Source organism: Canis lupus, chromosome 25 (genome assembly GCF_003254725.2).
Source record: "Canis lupus dingo isolate Sandy chromosome 25, ASM325472v2, whole genome shotgun sequence".
Classification (NCBI taxonomy): Eukaryota; Metazoa; Chordata; class Mammalia; order Carnivora; family Canidae; genus Canis; species Canis lupus.
Genome location: NC_064267.1, coordinates 13,729,354 through 13,752,623, shown reverse-complemented (window position 1 = coordinate 13,752,623; position 23,270 = coordinate 13,729,354). Strand labels below are relative to the sequence as shown.

General features: G+C 41.3%; 1 protein-coding gene and 1 pseudogene across 16 annotated transcripts in view; one reads left to right on the top strand and one right to left on the bottom strand.

Moving 5' to 3' along the window:
* Nucleotides 1-23,270, top strand: part of ATP8A2 (ATPase phospholipid transporting 8A2) — a 569,987-nt gene that overhangs the window by 294,634 nt on the left and 252,083 nt on the right. The window lies entirely within an intron of this gene.
* LOC112669515 (FAU ubiquitin-like and ribosomal protein S30) lies at nt 3,517-3,996 on the bottom strand (annotated as a pseudogene).

Here is a 23,270-nt window from a genome sequence, read left to right as displayed (position 1 = left end):
CAGTTGTGAAGTGGCATCTCATTGTGGTTTTTCTTTGCATTTCCGAAATGATTAGTGATGTTGAACATCGTTTTATGTGCTTACTGACCATTTTTATGTCTTCCTTGAGAAATATCTACTTAAATCCTTTGCTCATTTTTAAATTGGGTTGTCTTTTTATTATTGAGTTGTAAGTGTTCTTGATATAGTTTGGATACAAGTATTTTATGAGATACATGATTTGCAGATATTTTCTACCACTCTGTAGATTGTCTGTTCACTTTCTTGATGGCATTGTTCACAAAATAAAAGTTTATAAATTTGATAAAACCCCATTTTTCCACTTTATCTTTTGTCCCTTATGCTTTTGATCATGTCTGAGAAGCTATGGCCTGATCCAGGATCGTGAATATTTACACCTATGTTGTCTAATAAGAGTTACAGTTTAGCTATTACATTTAAGTCTTTGATCCATTTGAGTTAATTTTTGTATATGGTGTGAGGTAAGGTCCAGTTTCTTTCTTTCTCATGTAGCTATCCAGTTGTTCCAGTACCACATGTTGAACAGACTATTCCCTACTGAATGGTCTGGGCCAGATTTCTATTTTTAGAAGTGTACTCAAAATGGCAGCAATGTGGCTTAAAAGATGGTAAGAGTAGAGAAAGGGAGGTCAATTGGACAAATACTTGTTTAGCTTTTATCCTGTGTTAAACAGGTACTGGAACTGTGGTGATAAACAATATGGTCAGAGGTAGCCCAACCTCGTGCTGGTACTGAGGACAAGGGTGCAAATCTAACAGGAAAAAGACCAAAGGAAATGAGATGATTCTAAATTGTGAAAGAAGAAGCAGGGATGTTGTACACAGAAATGATGTGGCTATTGAATTGGTAAAATGTAAACTTTTCGAGTTTTTTTTCCTTTTAATTTCAGATATGTCTCTATACTTTGGTTGAACATGCCAAGTCACATGAGTTGGGTGACTATGGAAAGAAAGATGTCTTTAGTGTCGTTGCGCCCTGTGTGCTACTTTCCCCTCTGAGTTTTACTTAATGTGTGTATCCAACTGCTGGCAGCATTGCCAAACTGACAGATTGAAAGAATGACCACTCTTTCATTCATTCATGTATATTAGATTAAGGAGGTGAAAAGAAACAGATTTGAGGAAGGTCTAGATATAATATGGAGAGGACTTTGTAATCAATTATGAAAGATAAGAGTGAAGAACAGGGAATTGTCAAGAATGGGATCAGGGATTCAGTATTTTCATGGTGATGATAGCTACTTAATGCTGAGTGTGGTCTCTCTGTTGAGCACTTTCCAGGCATTGTGCCATGCAGTGCTCAAAAAATTCCTCTGAAAGTAGGTACCACCACTGCCACTGTAGACTTGCCCTTGATCACAAAACTGTGAAATTTAATAAATAACAGTGCCTTTTACTACTGTCATAATGCTTTTACTTTGTCAAGCTTTTTTCAAAAAGTATCTGAATATTGAAAGAAAAAGTATATAATAGTTCTAATTAAATAGTTAACAAAGAAAATTCCAAGGGAAAACTGATCAAAGCACTTAAATTTCCCATAATCTCACTGACTCTATATAACAAGTGACTATCTATTGGTGGATATGCTTCCTTTTTGAGAGAGAAACCCTCTTCTGAACACACTTTGTGTAATCGATCCTAGTCTTTTTTTTTTAATATTTTATTTATTTATTCATGAGAGACACAGAGAGGGAGAGAGGCAGAGACACAGGCAGAAGGAGAAGCAGGCTCCATGCCAGAAGCCCGATGTGGGACTCGATCCCGGGTCTCCAGGACCACACCCCGAGCTGAAGGTGGCACTAAACCGCTGAGCCACCGGGGCTGCCCTCGATTCTAGTCTTATAGGGTGTGCTCGATGGACAGGTCCTTATGGTGTGGTGAGTGCCTCATGCATACAAGTTGAATTTAAGAAATGAGCTTAACCTTGCTTATCTTTGGCATTTTAATTTCTTTCTCTTACTACATGATGTATGCTTTTTATTACAGTGCTTAAAAGTCTAGGCTAATGAAAAAAAGACGCGATATTATCAGTAATACCTGGGGTTAGGTGGGAGAGGTGACAGGAGGACTCTGGGGTGTGGTGCATGCTGCCTGTTCATAAATTATGTCACATTCATCCTGGCACTTTACTCCCTCGATGTTGGAACTGGTTAGGTCATCAGATTTTAATTTGTGTAGTGGTGTACTTTTTTTAGAGCAGGTAATGACATAGGAAAGTTGGATTGAGATCACTCTTTTGTCATATTAATGAAGTACAGCAACTATTTTAAAACTGACATTTGTATAATTCCTTAAGTTGGAGCCATTCTCTAATTATAAAATGTTTTAAGGAACATTTTAAATCTCTGAGACTAGGAGCAGAAAAAATACAAATGACTAGAAATATAAAAGTCTTTCATTTACTATTTGTTGACTTTTGTTTCCTTTTTATTGCCATATTTTTCTTAATCTTTTGGTTCTTTTTTTTTTTTTAATTTTTTATTGGTGTTCAATTTACTAACATACAGAATAACCCCCAGTACCCGTCACCCATTCACTCCCACTCCCCGCCCTCCTCCCCTTCTACCACCCCTAGTTCGTTTCCCGGAGTTAGCAGTTTTACGTTCTGTCTCCCTTTCTGATATTTCCCACACATTTCTTCTCCCTTCCCTTATATTCCCTTTCACTATTATTTATATTCCCCAAATGAATGAGAACATATAATGTTTGTCCTTCTCCGACTGACTGACTTCACTCAGCATAATACCCTCCAGTTCCATCCACGTTGAAGCAAATGGTGGGTATTTGTCATTTCTAATAGCTGAGTAATATTCCATTGTATACATAAACCACATCTTCTTTATCCATTCATCTTTCGTTGGACACCGAGGCTCCTTCCACAGTTTGGCTATCGTGGCCATTGCTGCTAGAAACATCGGGGTGCAGGTGTCCCGGCGTTTCACTGCATCTGTATCTTTGGGGTAAATCCCCAATAGTGCAATTGCTGGGTCGTAGGGCAGGTATATTTTTAACTCTTTGAGGAACCTCCACACAGTTTTCCAGACTGGCTGCACCAGTTCACATTCCCACCAACAGTGTAAGAGGGTTCCCTTTTCTCCGCATCCTCTCCAACATTTGTTGTTTCCTGCCTTGTTAATTTGCCCCATTCTCACCAGTGTGAGGTGGTATCTCATTGTGGTTTTGATTAATCTTTTGGTTCTTATCTGTTTATCACTTTCGTGGTTGTGGTTGCCAGCTGGTATACAAAACTGAGAGCCTTTTTGTTATCTTTATGCCAATCTGTTGTGTCTGGAGGAATATAGATTTTTTTTTTTTTTTTTTTTGCGCAATGAGCTATGAAAATCAATATGTACTAAAAAAGAGAGAGACAGAGAGAGAGATGCTGCTAAAAGTCTAGCAGCCATCTAGGAAACATCTGCCAAGAACACCAATACATAGACTCAGCCTCCTGAGACAGAATATGAATCAGGAAAAGAAAACTAGGTTGTTTTTTTGTTTTGTTTTTTTGTTTGTTTTTTTTACTGAACCAAGTGGCTTTATTGGGGAGAGCCAGGATTACAACGGACCTAAGAGTTGGCATTGGGGCCCTTCTTCTTGCCAAAGGTGGGCACAACGTTGACAAAGCGTCAGTTGTACTGCATTTGTCGCTTGGCTCGGCCTGTCTTCTTCTTTTTCTCCTGTTTAGCCACCTTGGGAGTCTGCCCTCTTACTTTCCCAGCACGGGCCAGGGAACCATGGACTTCACCTCCAAGCATGTGGCCAGCTACCTCCAGGGTGGTCAGAGCCTCCACTCCGCACTGACTAGGGTAGCCTCATCCTCTAGAGGTGAGCCTGCCAGGAGCAGGACTTGATCTTCCAGGGTGATGCCCTCCAGCGAGGCTACATGAGCCTTGCCTTGATCTGGGCGACTGTCTCCTGGCCGATCACCTCGAGGGTGTGTAGCTCCTGGGCGCAGACAAAGAGCTGCATGTCGGCGACAACCACGGACACCGCAGCAGCTACCACGAAGATGGAGTTGAGCAGTTTGTTTTTATTAAGCCAAAAATTAACAATGAAACATTAAAACATCAGCAAATAGCTTTAAGCTATTTTTAAAAGTTGTTTAAGAGTAAAGGCTTACAAATATGTACCATTTTATATAGTAACAAACGAAATTTGGGATTCTTCTGTTGTAACTGGCTTTTGGCATCGGTCAGAATGAATGAATGGGCAGATGGACAAAGTTGGTGCAAAATGGCAGAGGGACTCAAAGAGAATGGGCCATCATTCATACAAAACGTACCTGCATGCAGTGGATACCCAGTGACATGTTCTGTGGATTGCAGGGTTTCAAAAGACTTTTGCCTTGTTCTGCCTTTTTGAATTTGAACTTGTGTGTGAAGCTCATAGGTCAATTTCTGTGAATGCTTTTCCACATGGACTTCCTCAGCTAAGCACTTAGATTTCATGAATCCGATTCAGTGCCAGGGAAAAGCTTCATGATTTGGCTCTAGGCTTTAATTTTGAATGTCTTCCCATTTCATTTCTTGCAAAATAAAGCAGTTCCACAGCATCACACCCCTGTGCCTGTTGGGCAGCTGCTCGTTCTCCTTCAGAGATTGCCAAAAACATTTTAATTAGTCCATTCACGAAGGAGAGGGAAAATCAGATTAACTGTTTTTTGGCATGATTGACTTTCTCAAACCCAGGGAATGAGTTTCTTTAGGGGGCCCCAGCCTGCCTGGATTTATGTGGACAGTCAGTGAGAGCCACTGGCCTATCAGCTCTGAGAGTGAAGTGAACATTGCCTCTTAAATGGGAAAAACTGATAGATTATGTAGGTACAGGGATGGACAGATGAATGATTCCCAGGAAAGCATTCCAAGAACATTTACTACCTCACTGATTTTAGCTGTTGTAATTTTAAGATGTTGCTGACGACAGTCTCATTTTACCTGCCCACCCCCCATCATATGAGTCCTCAGTGTTTTGTGTTACTCCTTTTTCTTATTCCATTAGCAGTTCTTGATTCTTGTTTTTTTTTTTTCTTTTAGATCTAACTTTTCCTATCCATTCAGTCTTCAGTAAATGTGCTATAGCCTCCTCTAAGAAGTGTATGTACATTCTCTTACTAAGTCCTTGTCCTAACCCCGTGGAGGCAAGTATGGAACAGCGTGTCCCAGGGCTGGAGAGCAGAAGCTCAGCTGTGTCTTCTGTACCAAACAATTCTGCCTTTTTAGGTGTACTGTTCAGTGGATTTTTGTGTATTCACAGATATGAACAACTACCATCACAGCCAATTGGCAAACATTTCCATACCCTCAAAAAGAGATCCTGTATACCTAAAATCCCAGCCGTTAGCCTAAGCAGCCCGGAATCTACTCTCTGTCTCTCTAGATTTGTCTATTCCAGACGTTTCATGTAGATGAAATCATGAAACAATCTTTTGTGACTAGCTTCTCTCACCTAAAATGTTTTCCAGGTTTATCCATGTCACTGTCACTAGGTATGGTGAAGTCATATTCCATTGTATGGAGACAACCCTGTTTGTTTATTCATTGGTTGATGGATATTTGAACTATTTCCACCTTTTTGCTATGACAAATAATGCTGCTGTAAACACCCATGTTCAGGCTCTTATGTGGGCATATGTTGTCACTTCTCTAGAATGTGGAATCACTGTATGCTTCCCTCTTTGAGTACCCATCAGAATGCTTTCCACAGTGGCCACACCGTTTGACACCCCTGCCAGCAGTGGGCAAGGGTCCCACTTACTCCACGTCCTCCCCCACACCTGTTATTATGGGACATGGTCACTGCAGCCATCCTGGCGAGTGTGAGTGGTATGGCCCCATGGGGGCTGTGGGCTCTGAACCCCCACAGCGCTCCCTCCGCCTCTATGTGCCTTCCCCTTCCTCTTCCACAGTCATGGGAGTCCGCATGGCTTCCCAGCACTGCATCAAGATCGCCCTCTCAGAGCCTTACTGACATACTGTGTGGTCCCAAGAGCTTCCCAGAGCAGGATGCTCAGGGGCATCCCCATTTCCTGCAGGGTGCTGTGTATACTTCTTTGGGGTTACAAACACACTGCTGTTGACCTCGGCCTTGCATTCCAGTCTTCTTTTAGGCAGAGTAGAGACTGTCTAACTAATGAGACTGGTATATTTATTATAACCTGCTTGTGCTGAGTATGTTCATACTTCTGGACCTTTGTTCCTGCAATTCTTCTGTTCCATGAGACCCTTTCTGCCTCTGCCAGATGGAATGGATTTCTTCCATGTTCCTTCAGTGTTTATTATTACCAACACTCACTTGGCACCAATTTTTTGCTTGGCGTTTGTTATCTATTTGGGCTTTTGTGTGTACATACCAAAAATGCATATCACATAGAACAGCCACAATAAAGGCCACTATTTGTCACTCCCTGGTTAAGAAGCCAGGCCTTACCAATGCTGTCGAAGACTGCTTTGTACCTAGGATCACATCACCCCTTTTATCCCACAGAGGTGACTATTCTCATCAATTTTTTTGGTCTTTCACTTGCTTTCTTTCGTAGTTTCTACCCATCTATGATTCATATTGTTTTCCTTACATGTATTTGGATATAGAGGAAATGGAATTGCACTGCAGTCTCATTTAGTTTGTTCAAGGTGGTTTAGTTTTAATCCATGTTAATTCATGTGGCCTTAGTGTGTTCATTCTCTCTGCTACATGAAGTTCCATGGTGTGAATGTTACCACAACTTACTTTATTATTCTCTTGTCAGTAGGTATTTGGCTTGTTGCCAGATTTTTATTATTACACACAACATGGCTGAGAAAATAGTAAATGTCTACTTGTGCATATGTGCGAATATTTTTCTAGGGTATAATACTTGGGAGTAGAATTGCTTGGTAGTGGGGAATGTGCATTTTCAACTTTACTAATAATGCAAAATTATATTCTTAAGTGGACTGCCAACAATTTATAAAAGTTTTCCCTAATCCACATCTTGGCCAAGACCTGTATTTTTTAAGTATTTTAATCTTACCAACCTTGCAAGTGTGAAACGGCTTATCTCCTGGTTTCAATTTTATATTTTCTCACTTGTTCATAAGGGGACTTTATTATTAGCCATCCTTTTTTGCCTTAGTCTCATATCTGAATTAACTTGCCTATGATGACTTTTCTTTTAGTTAGCATCCTCCTAGCACATCTTTTCGTGTCTTTTTACTTTTGGCTTTTCTGTATTCTTTTTAAACATCCTAGCTGGATTTTGTTAGTTTTTTGTTTCTAATTCCAGTCGGAGGTTTCTGTGAAGCTGGAGAATTTTGTCCATTACTACAGAGACTCTAGTGATTGATTGTTGTTTGGGATTCATGAATAATGGGAGAAATGAGTTTGCATGTGGCCATAGTACTAGGCAGCATTCCAGGATGATCCTAGGATTCTCTGCCCCTCTGATGGATACTCCCTACATAATCCCCAGGACTGAGAATATAATGGTTTTACTTCCATGATTAGGTTATCCTTTATGGCACAGTCAACTTTAAGAAAGAGAAATTATCTAAGTGGGCCTGACCTATCACATGAGCATTTTAAATCTGGTTCGAAAGGTCAGAGATGGGGCAGTTGAAGAAATTTAAAATGTGATGAGGATTTGATGGGCAGTTGCTTCTTTGTAGCTGGAGGGGAACCACAGAGCAAGGAATATAGGTAACCATCAGAGCTGGGAGTGTCCCCACATGCAGCCAGTGGGGAGATGTGGACCCATTCCCACAACTTCAAGGAACTGAGTTTGCCACAGACATATGAGCTTAGAAGAGATCCTGAGCTCCAGAGGAGAACCCAGCCTGGCCTATCCCTTGATTTTAGTCTAGGAAATGCTGCAAAGAGAATCCAGTTATCCTGGGCCTGGACTTCCGACCTCCAGGGTAGGAAGGATTTGTTATACAACAGTAAAAAACTAATACAATCACGTTGCAGTTGAGAGAGCTTCGGGACACTGTTCAGGCATTTTCAGAAGGTAATTGGGAAAAAAACACCTCTATTTGAGAGGAAGATCTAGTCTGGGATAGATTTACAACTGTTGCTATAGAAACGTGAGGACAAACAAGGTGAATCAGAAAGCAAATAGGTGAAGAGCATCTAAACAGAGCACTTGAACAGCACCCCCATTTCCAACCGTGGAATTGTGAAGAAGGGTCTGATGGGCAAAGAGGTAGAGCTCAGAGCAATGTAAGTTACAAAAACTGTCTAAGCTTTATCTCAATGGCAAATTGTCACTGCCTTATGAGCTGAGCACAGGTTATGTACTAACCACTTTCAGAAATACACAGTGGTCTCACTGTTTTTTCTCCATTTAGAAAATTCACATTTTCTGGTGACTTTGGTGAGAAAACTCACCAGCATATACAGACTGCTGCCTTGTCCACAGGTCGTTTCCTGGGGGGTAGGGAAGAGAAACAAATGTCTATTGATCTCCCTTTTGGTAGGAATACCTTATGTTAGGAGTGGAAAAAATGAAGAAAAGCAGACCCGTATCTGTTGATGTCCTAGGATGGTAACTGGAGGGCGAGTGTGCAAAGGGTCAGGATGGTCAGGTAACCAACATAAGGAGAGTGGATGTAAGGTTCAGATGAATTTCATCCTATACCAAGCCCAGGAAATGATTGACCATCCTGGTTTCCAGGTGTCTTAAATAAACAGGTGTTCTCAGAATGAACAAGTGATTGAAGTACTAATTATTCAGCAACCTTTGTGCTAGCACCTGGATATTAGATGTCACCCAATATAGGTGTTTCCCTGCCCTCCCCCAACCCCCATCCATCTGGCTGGGCAGCAAGCATGCCAGTACCGTATAGAGGCCTTGCAGTGTGCTGGCTTTTCTGTTACATCACCTTTGAGGACCATTGCTCACCTGGAGAAACAATCCTCCTCTACCAATAGGAAAAAACACAGGAACAAAACTAGCCTGGAACTAAAAAACTTTCCCTTAAACCCACAATTTTTCTTAAATATTTTATGCTTTACTTGTCTTCCACAGTCATGTCTGGTACATCAGACCACAGGGATCCCCCCCACCTGTTGCCAAGGAGGATGGACTTAGATGTCTGCAGTAAACTCTGAGTATAGAGCTACATGCTGATCTTGCACACCAGGGTTAGAAGCAATGACAGTTGACCAGGGTGGGATCTTAGGTCCTTTACAGGCCAGTGTTCAATCTGTGCTGATGCTGGCCCTCCAAGGTGGACCTTCCTAGACCTGAAGGACCAAAGACCAGCAGGAAGGATACCAGCAAACTTTCTCTCACATGGGTGTGAGGGTGGAGGGTGGAAAAAGTGAGCCAGGTCTTCTGAACCCCTCTTGTCACTTTGTGCTGTGGGTAGATAATTGAGAGTCTGCCTGAGGTAGCCAGGCTCCTGAGTGTGACTCCCAGACAAATCTGGGTAGACCAGGGCAGCCCCCGGTTGTGCAGTGGTTTAGCGCTGCCTGCAGCCCGGGATGTGATCCTGGAGACCCCAGATGGAGTCCCACATCGGGCTCCCTGCATGGAACCTGCTTCTCCCTCTGCCTGTCTCTGTCTCTCTCTCTCTCTCTCTCTCTCTGTCTCTCATGAATAAATAAAAATAAAAATAAAAACTTTAAAAAACAAAACAAAACAAATCTGGGTAGACCAGCCTGGTGACCCTCTGCTTGACCAGAACTATCAAACACCTTGGTGCATTAGCCAACCCTAGCTGTGTACACTCTGAGCCTGCCTCACTGAATGCTTTTCTGACTTTATTACTGGGACGTTGCACTTTTGCTCGGTTTACTTCTGGACACTGCTCCCAACCTTGCTTTTACTTTCTTTCTCTATATTGTTGACTCTACCCCAGTTTTGCTCCTAATGTCCACAATACCCATAGGTCCTCATTCTTGTTTGGGTTCCTGCATTGTAAATGACATTTTTGTTTCTCATGCAAAAAGAATTAATTATAATAAGCCCAAGGGGAAAAAGAGCCCGAGTCCACATGTGGTAAGACTAGAAAGAAATCAGACTGATTTTCTTTCTGACTTAAGTCCTATCTCCATAAGGAACACAGAAGATCAGTCTGAGGACCTTGTGGCTGAATGTCACCTGCTGTGGCGGTACTGGTACCAGTACATATTGAGCACTTATTATGCGCCAGGAGTTTATACTAGGAGTTTTATATGTGGGGTTTATTTCATTCACATGGCAACACCAATTTTCTGGTAAGAAAACTGAAGTGTAGGAAGAATAAGTAACTTGACAAGCAAATACTGTTGCTAAACATATGTTTCCCCTTGGGGTATAGAGAGAAATACACTTACTAGAAAGCTAAAGGTAAAATAGTGTAGACTTATTTATCTCAAAGTCATCAGTGGTGTTTTTCAGTTAAAGAAATCCTTTAATGAGCATTATTTTCCAAAGAGAATATTTTTCTGATTTGTATAAAATAAACTATAATGTTTTGTGTACATGAGCCGAAGTACCCTTGTGCTTGAGAAGGCAGATGAGAGCAGCAGAGCGTGTCTCTGTAACTAGATGTAAGAAACGTGGTGGGGCTGGGGGCAGGGGTAGGCAGGGCGATGCCTGGGAGGTGAGGGTCCTAGCTGCCAATTGCCACAAGCCCAGTAGCTGAAAACGACACGAATCTATTCTCTTACAGTCCTGGAGGCTCCAAGGGAGAATCTGTTTCCTTGCCTTTTGCAGGTTCCCATAGATGCTGAATTCTAAAGGATTTCTTTAAATAATAAATTCCTTGACTTGTGGCCCCTTCCTCCACCCTTGCAATAAATCATTCCACTCTCTGCTTCTGTCATCACGTCACCTCCTCCTCTTCTGAAGTAAAATCGCCCTCTGTGGACACTTGTGATGACATTTAGAGCCACTCAGATAACCCCAGAAAATCTCTTCATCTCGAAATCCCTAACTTTATCCACAAAATTCCTTTTCACTGGATAAGGTAACATTTACAGGTTCTGAGGGTTCAGACGTGGACATATTTAGGAGGTTGTTCTTCAGCTTGGGAGCACATGGCAATTGATCACTTGCAAGGAGTCCTTTTCATGGGAAGGCAAGAGCTTCAGGGGTCTGGAGGAAATCCCAGCCACTAGGCAGGAGTGCTGGGGGGCTCTACAGGGAAAAGCTTAGAGAATGGCCCTGAGAAGAGGGTGCAATGGCTTCATGTGGCTATCTTGATTTTCTTTTTCTTTGTTGATTTTCAGTGTAGTAATCTGGTATCTTTATCATCCCCATCCTCCTCCTGCTGGGGCACAGTGTGCACATACCTCTGTGCAGAGCTGAGGTAAACAAAACCACAAAATCTGGGGCACATTTCCCCCCCCAGATCTCAGAGTAAAGCTTTTTATATGTAGATCAGCCTAACTCTGTGGTGTGATAGAGAATGTAGAGGTCACTGGAATTTTCAAGATAAATCATTAACCTTGAAAAATATTCAAGCTCAACCCGTGAACAAACTTTGGTAATCTGCGAAACATTGTTTACTGGAACATTACAGAAAGAAGTTTGGAGCTTTTGGGTTTTTTTTTGTTTTTTGTTTTTTGGTGGTGTTTAGTTTCACAGGAACATTAGTCACCACACAGTGCTATGGACAACCAGGGAGGCGATCTTGTCATTGTCATTATTTGTATTCTCTCTTGTCAAAGCCACAGCATCCACCAGACGGTAAGAGCTGTATTTGCAATACTGAAATGCAAATAGCACAGGTCTTTGGACAACTTGAGAACTTGTGTCCTGGCTGATTGGAAATGCTCATGGCTAAAGTCAGCCATCATCCGGAATAAACTTCCCCAGAGGGAATTGTTCAGACTTACGTGGGGACCACTAATAAAACACAAACTAGAAAGTGTCCTCCAGCAACAAAAACACGTGGGATGTTTTTCTATATAATATTTCACATTAAGTGTAATTGTAGATTAACTTTTATAGAGAAAATATTTACCCAAGCCAGATATGCTTAAATCCTTTCATTTCCTCAAGTATGACAAAGCACTGGGAATATGCTCCCCTTTGTAATTTCCTACCGATTTGCCCCAGTTATGGATAGAACATTAACTCTGCAAAGTCTGCATATGGGAAACTACCCCAGACGGAAATCTTAAATTGGCCAGACCCTGACTCTGGAGTTGAGGGCTCTGTGCTGCGGTCCTAGCATTGAGGCCCACCCGTGGTACGTGGGCTGCTCACCAAGCACAGCTTCCCCTACCTTGCAGTTCTGTCCCCAGGGTGTGGTGAGGGCCAGGTCATCCACAAGGCTCTTTCCTGCTTTTAGCTCACATACGGCTTGGCTTCAAAGAACCACATGCTGGCTTTAGTTAAAGCCAAAACCTGTTTTTATAGTCTTTATGAAACGTCAAGACTTGGAATAATAGTCCTTAGTTCCTATTTTATTTAATCTGTTTATTAATAAACAAATTACTAATAATTTCTTATGGAGAATTTAATAATATCTAAATTCCTGCTGTGAATTGACTTTGAAACCATAGCGATAAAAAAAAAAAACAAAAACAAGATTTTGAAGTGAAACACTCCTGGCTTTCAATCTGGCCTCTACCATCTACCAGCTGTGGCCTTCATCCAGGAGTTGGCTAGAATCATGCCTTTTAAATGGTATGAAGTGGGGACATCTACCTCAAGGACACATCCATACAAATGGTCCTTAGTATAGTAGTTGGCTGATAACATTACCTGTTTAATAATGGCAGTAAAAGTAGCATCGAGTTCTTGCCCGCTATTTCATCTATGCTGGGCCTTGCATCTTGAGCAGAAGCCACCAATATGTAAAAGTCATATTGCTTTTCAGGATAACTTAGGATATTTCTTTGATCCATGAGATGGATAGATAAAATGTCTCTGCCTGAGGGAGAAAATAGACATTTTATGTGGTCCAAGACTGCATCACACTATTGCTAGCAGACATGTGAGATGCTCATCTGGAAATTGTGGGTGCAGCATCTGAGCCTCCAAGAAGGGGTCTCCTGTGTCGCAGGCCCTAAGGCTTTGTGTGAACAGAGCCACTTCTGTCCTGTCTTCCCTCTTGTGCTGTCTCCACAACTGTGGGCTTTCAGGTAGACGTCCTCACCACATCCACTGCAACAAATGTGGGGAAACTGTGTAATTAGCACATAAATGTGGGCAGAGAATGGTGTGCCTGAAACTGTTGTCCAGTTAGTTGCAATTGCATTCTCCCTGGGAGGTGACAGCTGTTAATACTGCCTCGGAGAACTCTTTCAGAATGCAAATGTCACTTCATCTCAGATCCTGTCACATGGGTGCCCTTCCTGTTGTGTCCATATACCCTCAGTGCTGACCCTACACAAGATTTTAGTGGGTTTATTCAGTTACCCTTACACAAGACTACGCCCTTGAATTGCCTCTACTGGTTCCACTGTGCTCTTCCTCATTTTCTCCTCTGTTTTAGGACTCTAATCTAAGCATATTCACTTATTACCACATAAGGCAGGATCAAGGTGACCTTGCTTTGATTCCCGCTCTCTCACTTTCCCTGTGCCTCTTGGCGCTTCTGTCCTACAGAGTACTGGGAAGGGAAGGGTGAGATGCCACCCGCAGTGTGGCCAGACCAGATGCTGTGCAGGTGCTTTCAGGTATTCTCATTTGACCCTAATTATCACCCCCTTGACATTCCCACTGAGCTGGAGTAAGTACTTTGTCTGCTGTTTTACAAGTAGGCAGTTTAGGATCAGAATTCGGGTCTGAGTCCAACTTACTACATCATTACTTGGAGTCTGTTGTGACACCTGGATCTTTTTCTTGGCTTGGTATTATTATTACTATTATTAGCATTATTGCCCTAGCAAGGCTTGGATGAAGTTGGTCCTGTCCTATACTTATTTGGCTTCTTTTGTCTGATTTGTTTCTTCCCCTTCACTTTTAGATGATTTTGTTTAACTAAAAAAGTTAGAATTGGTGATAAAAGATCTATAAGAGACTTAGGAACTCATCCTCCTTAAGCATTTCATAAATTACAATTAAGGGAAGATTGTACAAAGTGCTAATAATGGCACTGTGAAAGAAAGTGTTAAATTTGGTGGCTCTTCCAAGACCCTGAGTGTTTAGTATGCTCACATGCCTTGTGTCAAAAGGAAATGCAGTATATAGACACTTCTCGAATTTATTTTTGTCTGTCCATATCTCAATTTATTAGAAAGCAAACATCAGATTAAGGCAGATTTGTCTTCAAGTCCATCAAATTGCTTCTAGTTTGGAAGAACAAAAGGGAATAGTGGTTTGCAAGTCAGGTAGGCTTGCAAGTGTCAGCTGTGTGTCAGGATTACCTGCTATTATATTGGTGTTCTCTGCTTTTACTGCTGGTGTTTAAAATGTAGTAAACGTGTGAAAAAGGGCTCACGTGGTAGCTTCTGCCCTTCTCAGAATTTATAGCCTCTGGTGGTACGCTACTTCACAGACTCACAAGTACTACCCAGTGCTCCTTTCTCTTTATGGGCTGAGCTTTTTCACTTTGCTCTGTATTCTTACTTTGCAGTTTTTTCAGGTTTAATAGACCTAACATGAATGCCATAAAGAAGGCCAACTGTGGACTCCCTGCTCAATTTTCTGATCTGGGAAAAGCTTACTACATAAGGTGGGATTTGACAAGGAGTTCTTGGGTTTTTATGGTTTAATTGGTTAAAGAAAGGACTACAGATAATTGTTAAAGCCATAATAGTTAAAATATTGTCCAGTTAGATTCCTGTGCCTGCGGTTTTCCGCATCCTCTTCCCAGACGTTTTTGGCCATAGGGTGTTTTTTATTTGGAGGGACCCCTGTACTAAGTTACTAAGTTACTAAGTCCTTGAGAGCCAATGTAAGATATTTAGCATCACCCAGATGGTAAGTGGAACATCTCTGTTGGTATAATCAAATTCACAAAAGTATAATGCTCCAGTCGGCTTTTTTTTTTTATTCAGCTTTTTTAAAAAGTGGAGGGATGTGTAGCAGAATCTAACACATGACACACATGAACACGAGAAATGGGGCTCACTAGGTGACTCATATGAAGGTGTCACTTAGAACTGGGAAAACACTTTGTTTCATGTACAGCAAACTTGTTCTTTCTACACAAAACTGTGAGCAACTACATCTGAAACTTGATTTCATTTATATGAAAGGCTGTGAAAAACTTAGGCTCAGAGATAAAAGCGATTGATTTGTAATTGACAACATAAAACAGGAAAATGTCTTCCTTCATTGGTGGGCAGAGTATCCTCCCAGTTCTGGTGTCCCTGAGACATCCCTAGCGCTGTATTCCGCTTCTCTGCGCTACTGACTTTTCACCTTCCAGCCTCTTCCCTTGCCTATCCTCTAACGTTCCTCAGACATATTGCTCTATCTCCCTCAGGTCAGGATAAAACCAAGCTTTTCTCTCCCCAGCCCAAAGAGCTGGGATTTTCCAAGAGGAAAGAAATCCTTACTCCCAATCATTGGGATTAGAGGAAAGAAGCAACTTTTTCCCCAAAAAATAGTGTTTGGAAGTGGAAATACTGATGGTCCCTTGCCAGTTGTTCCTTCCAGTGTCACGGCAGAGGTGAGCAGCATTGCACTATGGGAAAGTATCTGTACCAGAACTCAGAAGATGTGGTGGTGGCCACACAGTGATCCCATCACTAGCCACCTCCAGTGCCTTGAGCAAACTGTTCACACTTCAGGCCTCCACTTCCTGTTTGTGAAATCAGAGGGATAGGCTACATGATCTCTAAGGTATTATTTGTTGTTGTTCCAAAAGTCTAGATACTATTTAAATTTTAATACCTAAGATAAATAAATGAAATGTCTCCTGAATTTATTTTTAATATATTGTTTGTGGCCAAAAATATTCACTGATGTAAATTAATCATTTAAAGAAGTGTTATTTTATTTCCTGTGAGACTATTTTACTTGAAATGTTTTATTTTTCATTGTGTCCTTTCAGTGGATTCCAATGCGTCTATGAGCTGAGTTGGTCTAACAAACTAAGTGATAACAGAATGGATATTATGTTTTATCAAATCAATCAGTCAAGTCTCAAAGGGATAAAAATTGTGAAAAAAAATACATGATTTATTCCAGTAAAAGAAGTAACTTATGGCTGAAAAAATATACCCTGTATTACTGTATTATGCTGATTCATCCCACAGGTGTAAAGAAACCTGGAAAGCATAAACATTTGGAAGTTATTGAAAATTTATTGAAAATGGAGTACAAAACTTCCATCCTTCCTTTGTTCCCATCCCAAATGTAGAATTATTGTAGTTGGCTATGGTTTTTCTTCTATCTCAGAGGTGTGATTTCCCTGCATGTGAGAAAAGTGAATGGGTTGGATCTAAGAATAATAGTACATGCCTTTATGATGAAATATAGACAGTGGGAGATGTGTGTCATGAAAGGCTTCAGTGCCTAATAAGGAAATAATCGGACTAACAGCAGGTGTTTTAATTAACAGAGAAGTTAGTTTATAGCATAATAAAGAATGGCATGAGGGATTATATTGCCCAGAAAACCAAGACAGATTGGGGAGGGGGGAATTTTTTCCTTCCTGCCCCTGTAAAAGTAATAAATATTGTTGATTTTGAAGAAAAAAAGAAGGAAATAAAAGTCACTAATGGTGTCACCATTCTCAGACAACTACTGTTATTTCCTTGTAACTCTTCTTGTTTGCATGTACCTGCATGTGAGTGCACATGTTTTATTTTTCATGGTGTACTTTGTGTATTATGCATTTTTCACAAAGTCTACTAGGTCAGAAATGGCAAGTGGAGATTAGAAACCTAGGGCAAGAGAACTCCAAACTTATATTCTTTTCATGAGGAATCTCTGCCTTTTAATTCATGCTAATTTAATAGTTATTTGTTCTGTTCTTCATACTCTGTTTACCCTCTCACTTACTGGATTTTAATGGTTATTTTTCAAAGGTATGCTGTACAGTACTTGTGAGTGTTGAGTCACTTAATCTATTTTATCCATGGGCCTACTTAAAAAAAAAAAATCAGCTGTGGTCCAAAGAGGTAGCTTGAGAATTTATCCATTCTATCTCCTTTCTTCAGCTACAACTGCCCAGATGCTCTCTATTTAAGGACCTCCTAACAATAAAATTGTAAACCACAAATAGTGTTTAATACCCTTTGATGTCAGCAAATTATTTCTTCTACCTAATTTCAATACCTTATGGCACAGCTTAACCCCTTTCTCTTTTGATTTTTCTCCATTGGAGATGAGGAGCAGCTGGTTACCTCTTTTGTAACATTGCCTTTTCCCAATGAACAAACAAGATCAAGTTACCCTCTAACTTTCTTTTCACGTTAAATTTCTTCTGAGTCCTCTTTTACCACAACAAGTTTGCTATGAAGACTGCAAACAGCACCCAACATGTGGTGCATGTTCAGAAATGAAGTTTAATTGGATAAACTTCAGTATTGATTGTGAGTTGCTGTATACATGAAGCATTGCCTTCCTTTCTAAACCCTTCCCATCCTGGTCCCCATTTCTGTTCCTGGTTAGTACTACTTGGAAAGGCCTCTGTGTCCAACTGGGAATAGGAACCAGGCCCATTGCTGAGATAACACTTGGAAAGCCTGTCTGTAAGGACTTGAAGTTCTTAGCTAAAGGCTTTTCCTCATCTCTAGTCTATGCCTGTAGTATTGGAAGTGGGGAGTAAACTGAACATAAAACATTAGGGAACAGTGGTTTATCTCTTCTGCAACTGATGTTCATGTAGTACTTTGCCATTTATAAACACATAGGATCTTTGCAAGCATTTAGTGAGCACCTCCCATTGGTGGCCCTTTACCAATGGATGAGATACTGGAGCTTCAGGGTTGTTTAAAGCAGCTCTTACCTTCAGAGAGTTCACAGACCCATAGAAGGGACAGAATGTAACAGATCATCATGAGCCATTGTGATAAGCTTTTTAACAGAGGTAAGATAAAGGTGTAGTGGTGGCAGAAAGGAACATGTGATTTGTTCTTTCTGATGGTCAAGGGAGACCCAAGAAAAGGTGGTTGACCTGGGTTCTAGCACGACACCTAAAGTATAACTTCATTTGTTGAATTCCGTGGTTCAATTCCCCCACTAGAAGCTGGGTATTAGATCTTCCCTCTTGGAAATCCTGGGTTGCTGGTTGCTGGCTAGCTAGAGTATTGGATGTGAAAGGAGACATAAGTTTAGATATATCTGAAGAGTTAGGGGCTGTGTCTTAGAGGACACTGAGTGAGAAATAAAAGTCAGAAATTTTTAAGTGAGAAAAATAACTGACAGGAGAGGAAGGATGAATGAGAGGATAGGTGAATCAGGAAAGTAAGGATACCAGGAAACGTTTTTAGCCTTCCAAGGGAGAATAGATGGTAGCCCAGGAGATGGCTGACAATAGTGGGCTGGGGCCAGGACAGGGATTTTGAGAGCAGGAGTAAGGATGACCTAACTATCACAAATGGATGTGATTTAAAGATGGCCCTTTTAGGGATGTGCTGTCATATTTCCAGATGTGAGTTGTGTTTCTGTGAGCCCTGAGTGCAACACAAGACCTATGAGACGTGAGACATGGTCTGCAGGCTGAGCCGGAGCCATAGATACAAGTGTGACTGAGGATACAACCTGCACCAAGGGCTGGCAAATGTGTCCTGGAAGGGCTAGCTTGTAAATACCCCAGACTTCATGGTCTCCCTGCACTCAATTCTGTTGTCTCACAGAAGCAGCTGTGGACAATGCCAGTGGCTGGGTTCCAGTACAACTTAGTAGCAGGAATGGGCAGTGAGCTGGATTAGAACCATGTGTCTTCTGACCCCTGGTCTAGATAGTTCTCAACAGGGAGACTGTAGTTGATCGTAGGAGTGGATCAGAGTGTATGCTGTGTAGATATGCCTGATCTAGAGCTCCAGGGAATGCAGACCAGCAAGTGTAAAGGAAGACAAACCATCAAATGAGATGCCTGTCAAGGAGAGAGGTTTTCAGTGTTTAGGGGGTGTGGGTCAGAGTCCACTGAGATGACCTAAGTGCTGGAGTAGTGATGTCATGGTATCCATCCGGCAGGAGGGTGGCATCGTAGGGACAGAAGCACTTTGAAGAGTAAACAGAGGGTGAGTAAGTAAGGGTGTGGGGTTTTATCCCAAGTTTAAATATGAGGGAACAGACTCTCACAAAGGTAAAGCAGATTACTCAGGCCTAACCCAACACACACACTCAGGAATTTGCATCTTGTTCCTCTGTGCAGTTTCTAAAAACTATCCCCACTGGGGCCTGAGGTAATTCTCTTGGTTATTTTGTAAAATCTCAAGTTAAGAGAATCCTTTCTGGTTTGACCAAGGAGTTACCTGTTGGTCTACCAGTATGCAGGTAGTAGAACCTCCCTTCTAGAAGTAACCCACAGCCTACTCTGCCCCCAGGGACTATCACGTTCACTCGCAGAGACCAGACAACACTTTCAATCAGTAAGGATACCACTTGCTGAGTCTGAGGACTGTCTCCTACCCTGGGCTGAGAGCATCAGGTGTGCTAGCTCATTTAACCTGTGTATCAGCCCTCTGATTTCAGAAGTATTATTTCCATCTTACCCATGAGAAAACCCTAGTAGAGTCCAAGATGACTCCCCCATCCCCGCCCAGAGTAAGTGGTGGGCTGGGATTTAAACACCCCTATCCCAGAGACTTCTCACAAGCAGAGGGACACTGACTGCGAATCTGAAACACAGGTGTGATGTCCCTATAGTCTCTAATCCTAGGGTCTCTGCCCCTCTCCCCCATCTCTTTCTCTGATAGTTACTATGATTTAATCTTTAGAAAGGTTGCAGGGCTGTGGAATTTTTTTATATCCTGTATTTTCATTCTGAGGTCTACCACCATGGCTGGACATGAGAATTTAGCCAGTAGTAAATGATAAAAACGTGTTGTGATGGGAGGAAGGTGGGGAGGCAAAGGGTGTGGGTGTGGGGGGAGAACCCAGAATAGGAAGGAGCAGGGATTTGTGGTGAAGGGTGGGGAGGGGGCCAGGCCTGGAGGGCCCCTCGAATGTGTCTGTGTACCCTAAACACATCTGTTTTTAGCTGGCTTGCTTCTGCTAACAGTTTCTCAATTTACATATGTAAGAACTACAGGCAAAAAGACTGGAATCAAGAAGGCATGCCACTTGGATCCCTGCCAGCTTTTATTTCAAGCTGACAACTTTCTGGATGTAATACAAGATTTATAGTTGTTTGTTTCTCCTAATGAGGTGGCAAGATAAGGCTGCATCTGTTACAGCTGTTCAGCACAGGATATGTGAATATTGGTTTCTTTTTTAGAAAGAAACATAAAAACATAAAACTTTCAAAATCCAAAATAGTGTAAATTAGTGAGCTGGTAATTGGACTAATCTCAAGTAAAAGTCTTTTACCTGGCTGGTGAGTGTGGGAGGGAAAGAGAGATTGACACGTGAAATTGGTGAGTAAAAACTCTCCCTTTTCTCTTGAACTTCTGGAGCAGGAGAGTCACGTCGTTCATTCAAGGAGGGGAAGAGAATTGTCTGGAGTTCTCTCAGATGTCTGAATGATCCCTTCCTGGTCAGGGCCTGAATGCTGGAGTGCCAGCCCTCCACGGTGCTTGTAAGCCTGGGCCTCTGGGCATCTTGGTCATGTGTTAGGGAGGCAATGGGAGCAGCTGCTGCTTACCCATCAGAGGCTTTCACCACATCCCACCTGACTCCTCCTTTACCCTGAATGGAGCTTCTTGGCCTTATGCTCTTACTTGCAAGAGAAATTCTTTTCTCTTTCAGTCAAACTATATTAAAATGGGAACAGAAAGGTTTAAAGAGTGAAACCTATGGCTGTTAACCTTCTTACTCTCTCTCTCTGGGTAAACTGAGAGATGAAAACAGCCTTTGTATAGTGTGGAAGGAGGTTTTCTTTTTCTTATTTTCTTTACAATATATTTTGACCTTGTTCCACTGCAAAATAAGTCCAACTTGGCTTGGAGCAGAGCCCCACAGATGGAAAATAGTAGAGAGACAGTAAATAAAATATAAATGGCAAGGTTACCACTTGTAGCTTGATGTTACTGGGATTGTATGCTGTATCCCATTTTATTTAAGGAGAAATAAACTTCATATTAATGAAGTTGGCAGATGATCCCAAATCAGAGGAGATTTCAAAAACCTGGAAAGACAGAAATATTATAATTATACCTTTAGGAGATTAAAAATATGGGCAGGAAATAACAAAATGAGATACAGCTTGGAAAATGCATACTCATACAACTGGGGAAAAATAATGTGAAATGCAGAATCCAAGTGAATAGAAGAAATGTGTACTAAAATGCCAAAGAATAGCAATCTTTGGAAGTATCCACTGGACCCCCACAATATACTACGGTGGATGGGCCATTAGGGGCCACCTACGTTGCTCATCCTCAATAAAGAGTTGGCTTGTTTTGTAGAAAAGATAACCAGCAGTGTTTATTTTGGTTTCCATAATTTTCCCTGTTGAAGAGCTAAGGAGACTAGAAGGCGGTCATTGGTAGAAAGTGACATAACACCAGGGAGGATAGGAATATAACAGCAGAAGTGAGGAAAATCTAAAATGAGACTATGATAGTGAGGTTGATCAAAATAGATGGACCACAAGGAAACCTAGGAGGCAAAATCAGGTTGAAGATCCAAGGGGGAGGCAAGAGAAGTTGTAGATTGCTTCATCACTGGAGCTTGGCAGAGTGGATGGTCATTGTAATACCCACAAGAGGGATTATAGCAAGCAAGTCCAAGTTGACAGGAGAGACAATGAATCTCCTATTTGTTGATTTGTAGAAGCTAAAGAGATACTCAACTAAAGGAGTTTCTAGTATACAAATAGATGTTTAGTCCAACTGGATTAATCTGTAAGCTAATTTGCTGTGTCAGTGGTTGATATAAAATGTCAATATATCATGTAGACCTTTAGATTTTATTCTAGAAGGCTGAAGAATGTGAGAATCTCAGACACCTTGCCAAAACAAGAAAGCCAATCTTTAAGAATTCCTTTTTGTCCATAAGTCTGTACTTATTCACCTGTCTTATAACTATAGTAAATCTATTTTAAAAATCAGACATTTATAACACATAGTTTTTCAAAACTACATAATAAAATAACTTCTTAAGGATAAAATGAGTTCTCATATTTTAGTTTTTCTGAAAAAAGTTTAAAAATCAACTAATTCTAGAAAACCATGGAAATTTGGATGAGTATTAGATATAATTTTAACGTTCTAAGACTGCTGATGAAGTGTGAAGTTGAAATAGATTGTTGCTTAGTGTCTCAAAATATTGGGAGTGATGGTCTCCCTTGGTAGTACTTAGCAGTTAATGAGCAGAGTATCGAGAATAGGAGTGTCCCCAAGATAGCTGAATCATACACTCAGGCAAAATTTTAGTTCTTAAATTTAAAAGCTTAGAAAAGTTTAATTATTGATTCAACTAAAATGCAACTTCTGTGAAATGCCAGCTCAATGTTGTGACATGTGCAGGAAGGGCACTGGACCCAGGAATCAGGAGAATTGTTTTCTGAGGCTGGATCTGCCCCCTTGGATGTGTGACTCTGACAAGGCTCTGGAGATGCCTGAACCCGAGTCCACCATACCTGAGGACAGGTACCCGCCTTCATTTCATTCTTTGTTGTAAATATTCAAGAGATGTAGATGATTATTGATGGAAATCTCAGCAATCTTTCTTAGAGATATTTCTAAGAGTCAAATTGCTCAACGTGCATATGAGCTATATAAGATGAGGTACATATGTAAAGTACATTGTTAATGTCAGCAATGACTGACCATGTGGCCAAAGCCTATAACAAGGAGGGACACATGTGTTTTGTCACCAGATAAGTTGTATGACAAGGTAGGGACTAATTAGGAACCAAGGCTTTGACTTATTTAAGTACCCCCTACTTTTCTTATTGGTGATGAATCTTTGGACAATTATCCTGAGGAATATGCATTGGGACCTCATAACCTGGGTTTTTTAGAGCAGGTGGAATAAGCAGTGGTTTGGAAATGACCTTTTTAAGAGAAGGCCATTGCTCACTTTCTCTGTCTCAAGTATATGGAATGTGGGGCAATGTGTAGTGCACCCAAGAGTTGTAGGGGGGGCTTTCCTGGGAGAGTCAAGTTCCTTTGGGAGGTGGAGGATTTTTGAAGAGGTGGAAGTTCTAGGGGTATTATGGGTTGAATTGTGTCTCTCATCCAGTAGGACTCCCCTTATATAAAGGGGAAGCTTGAACCCAGATACACAGCAAAAACACTCCAGTAAAGGTGGAGGCAGAAGTTGGGGT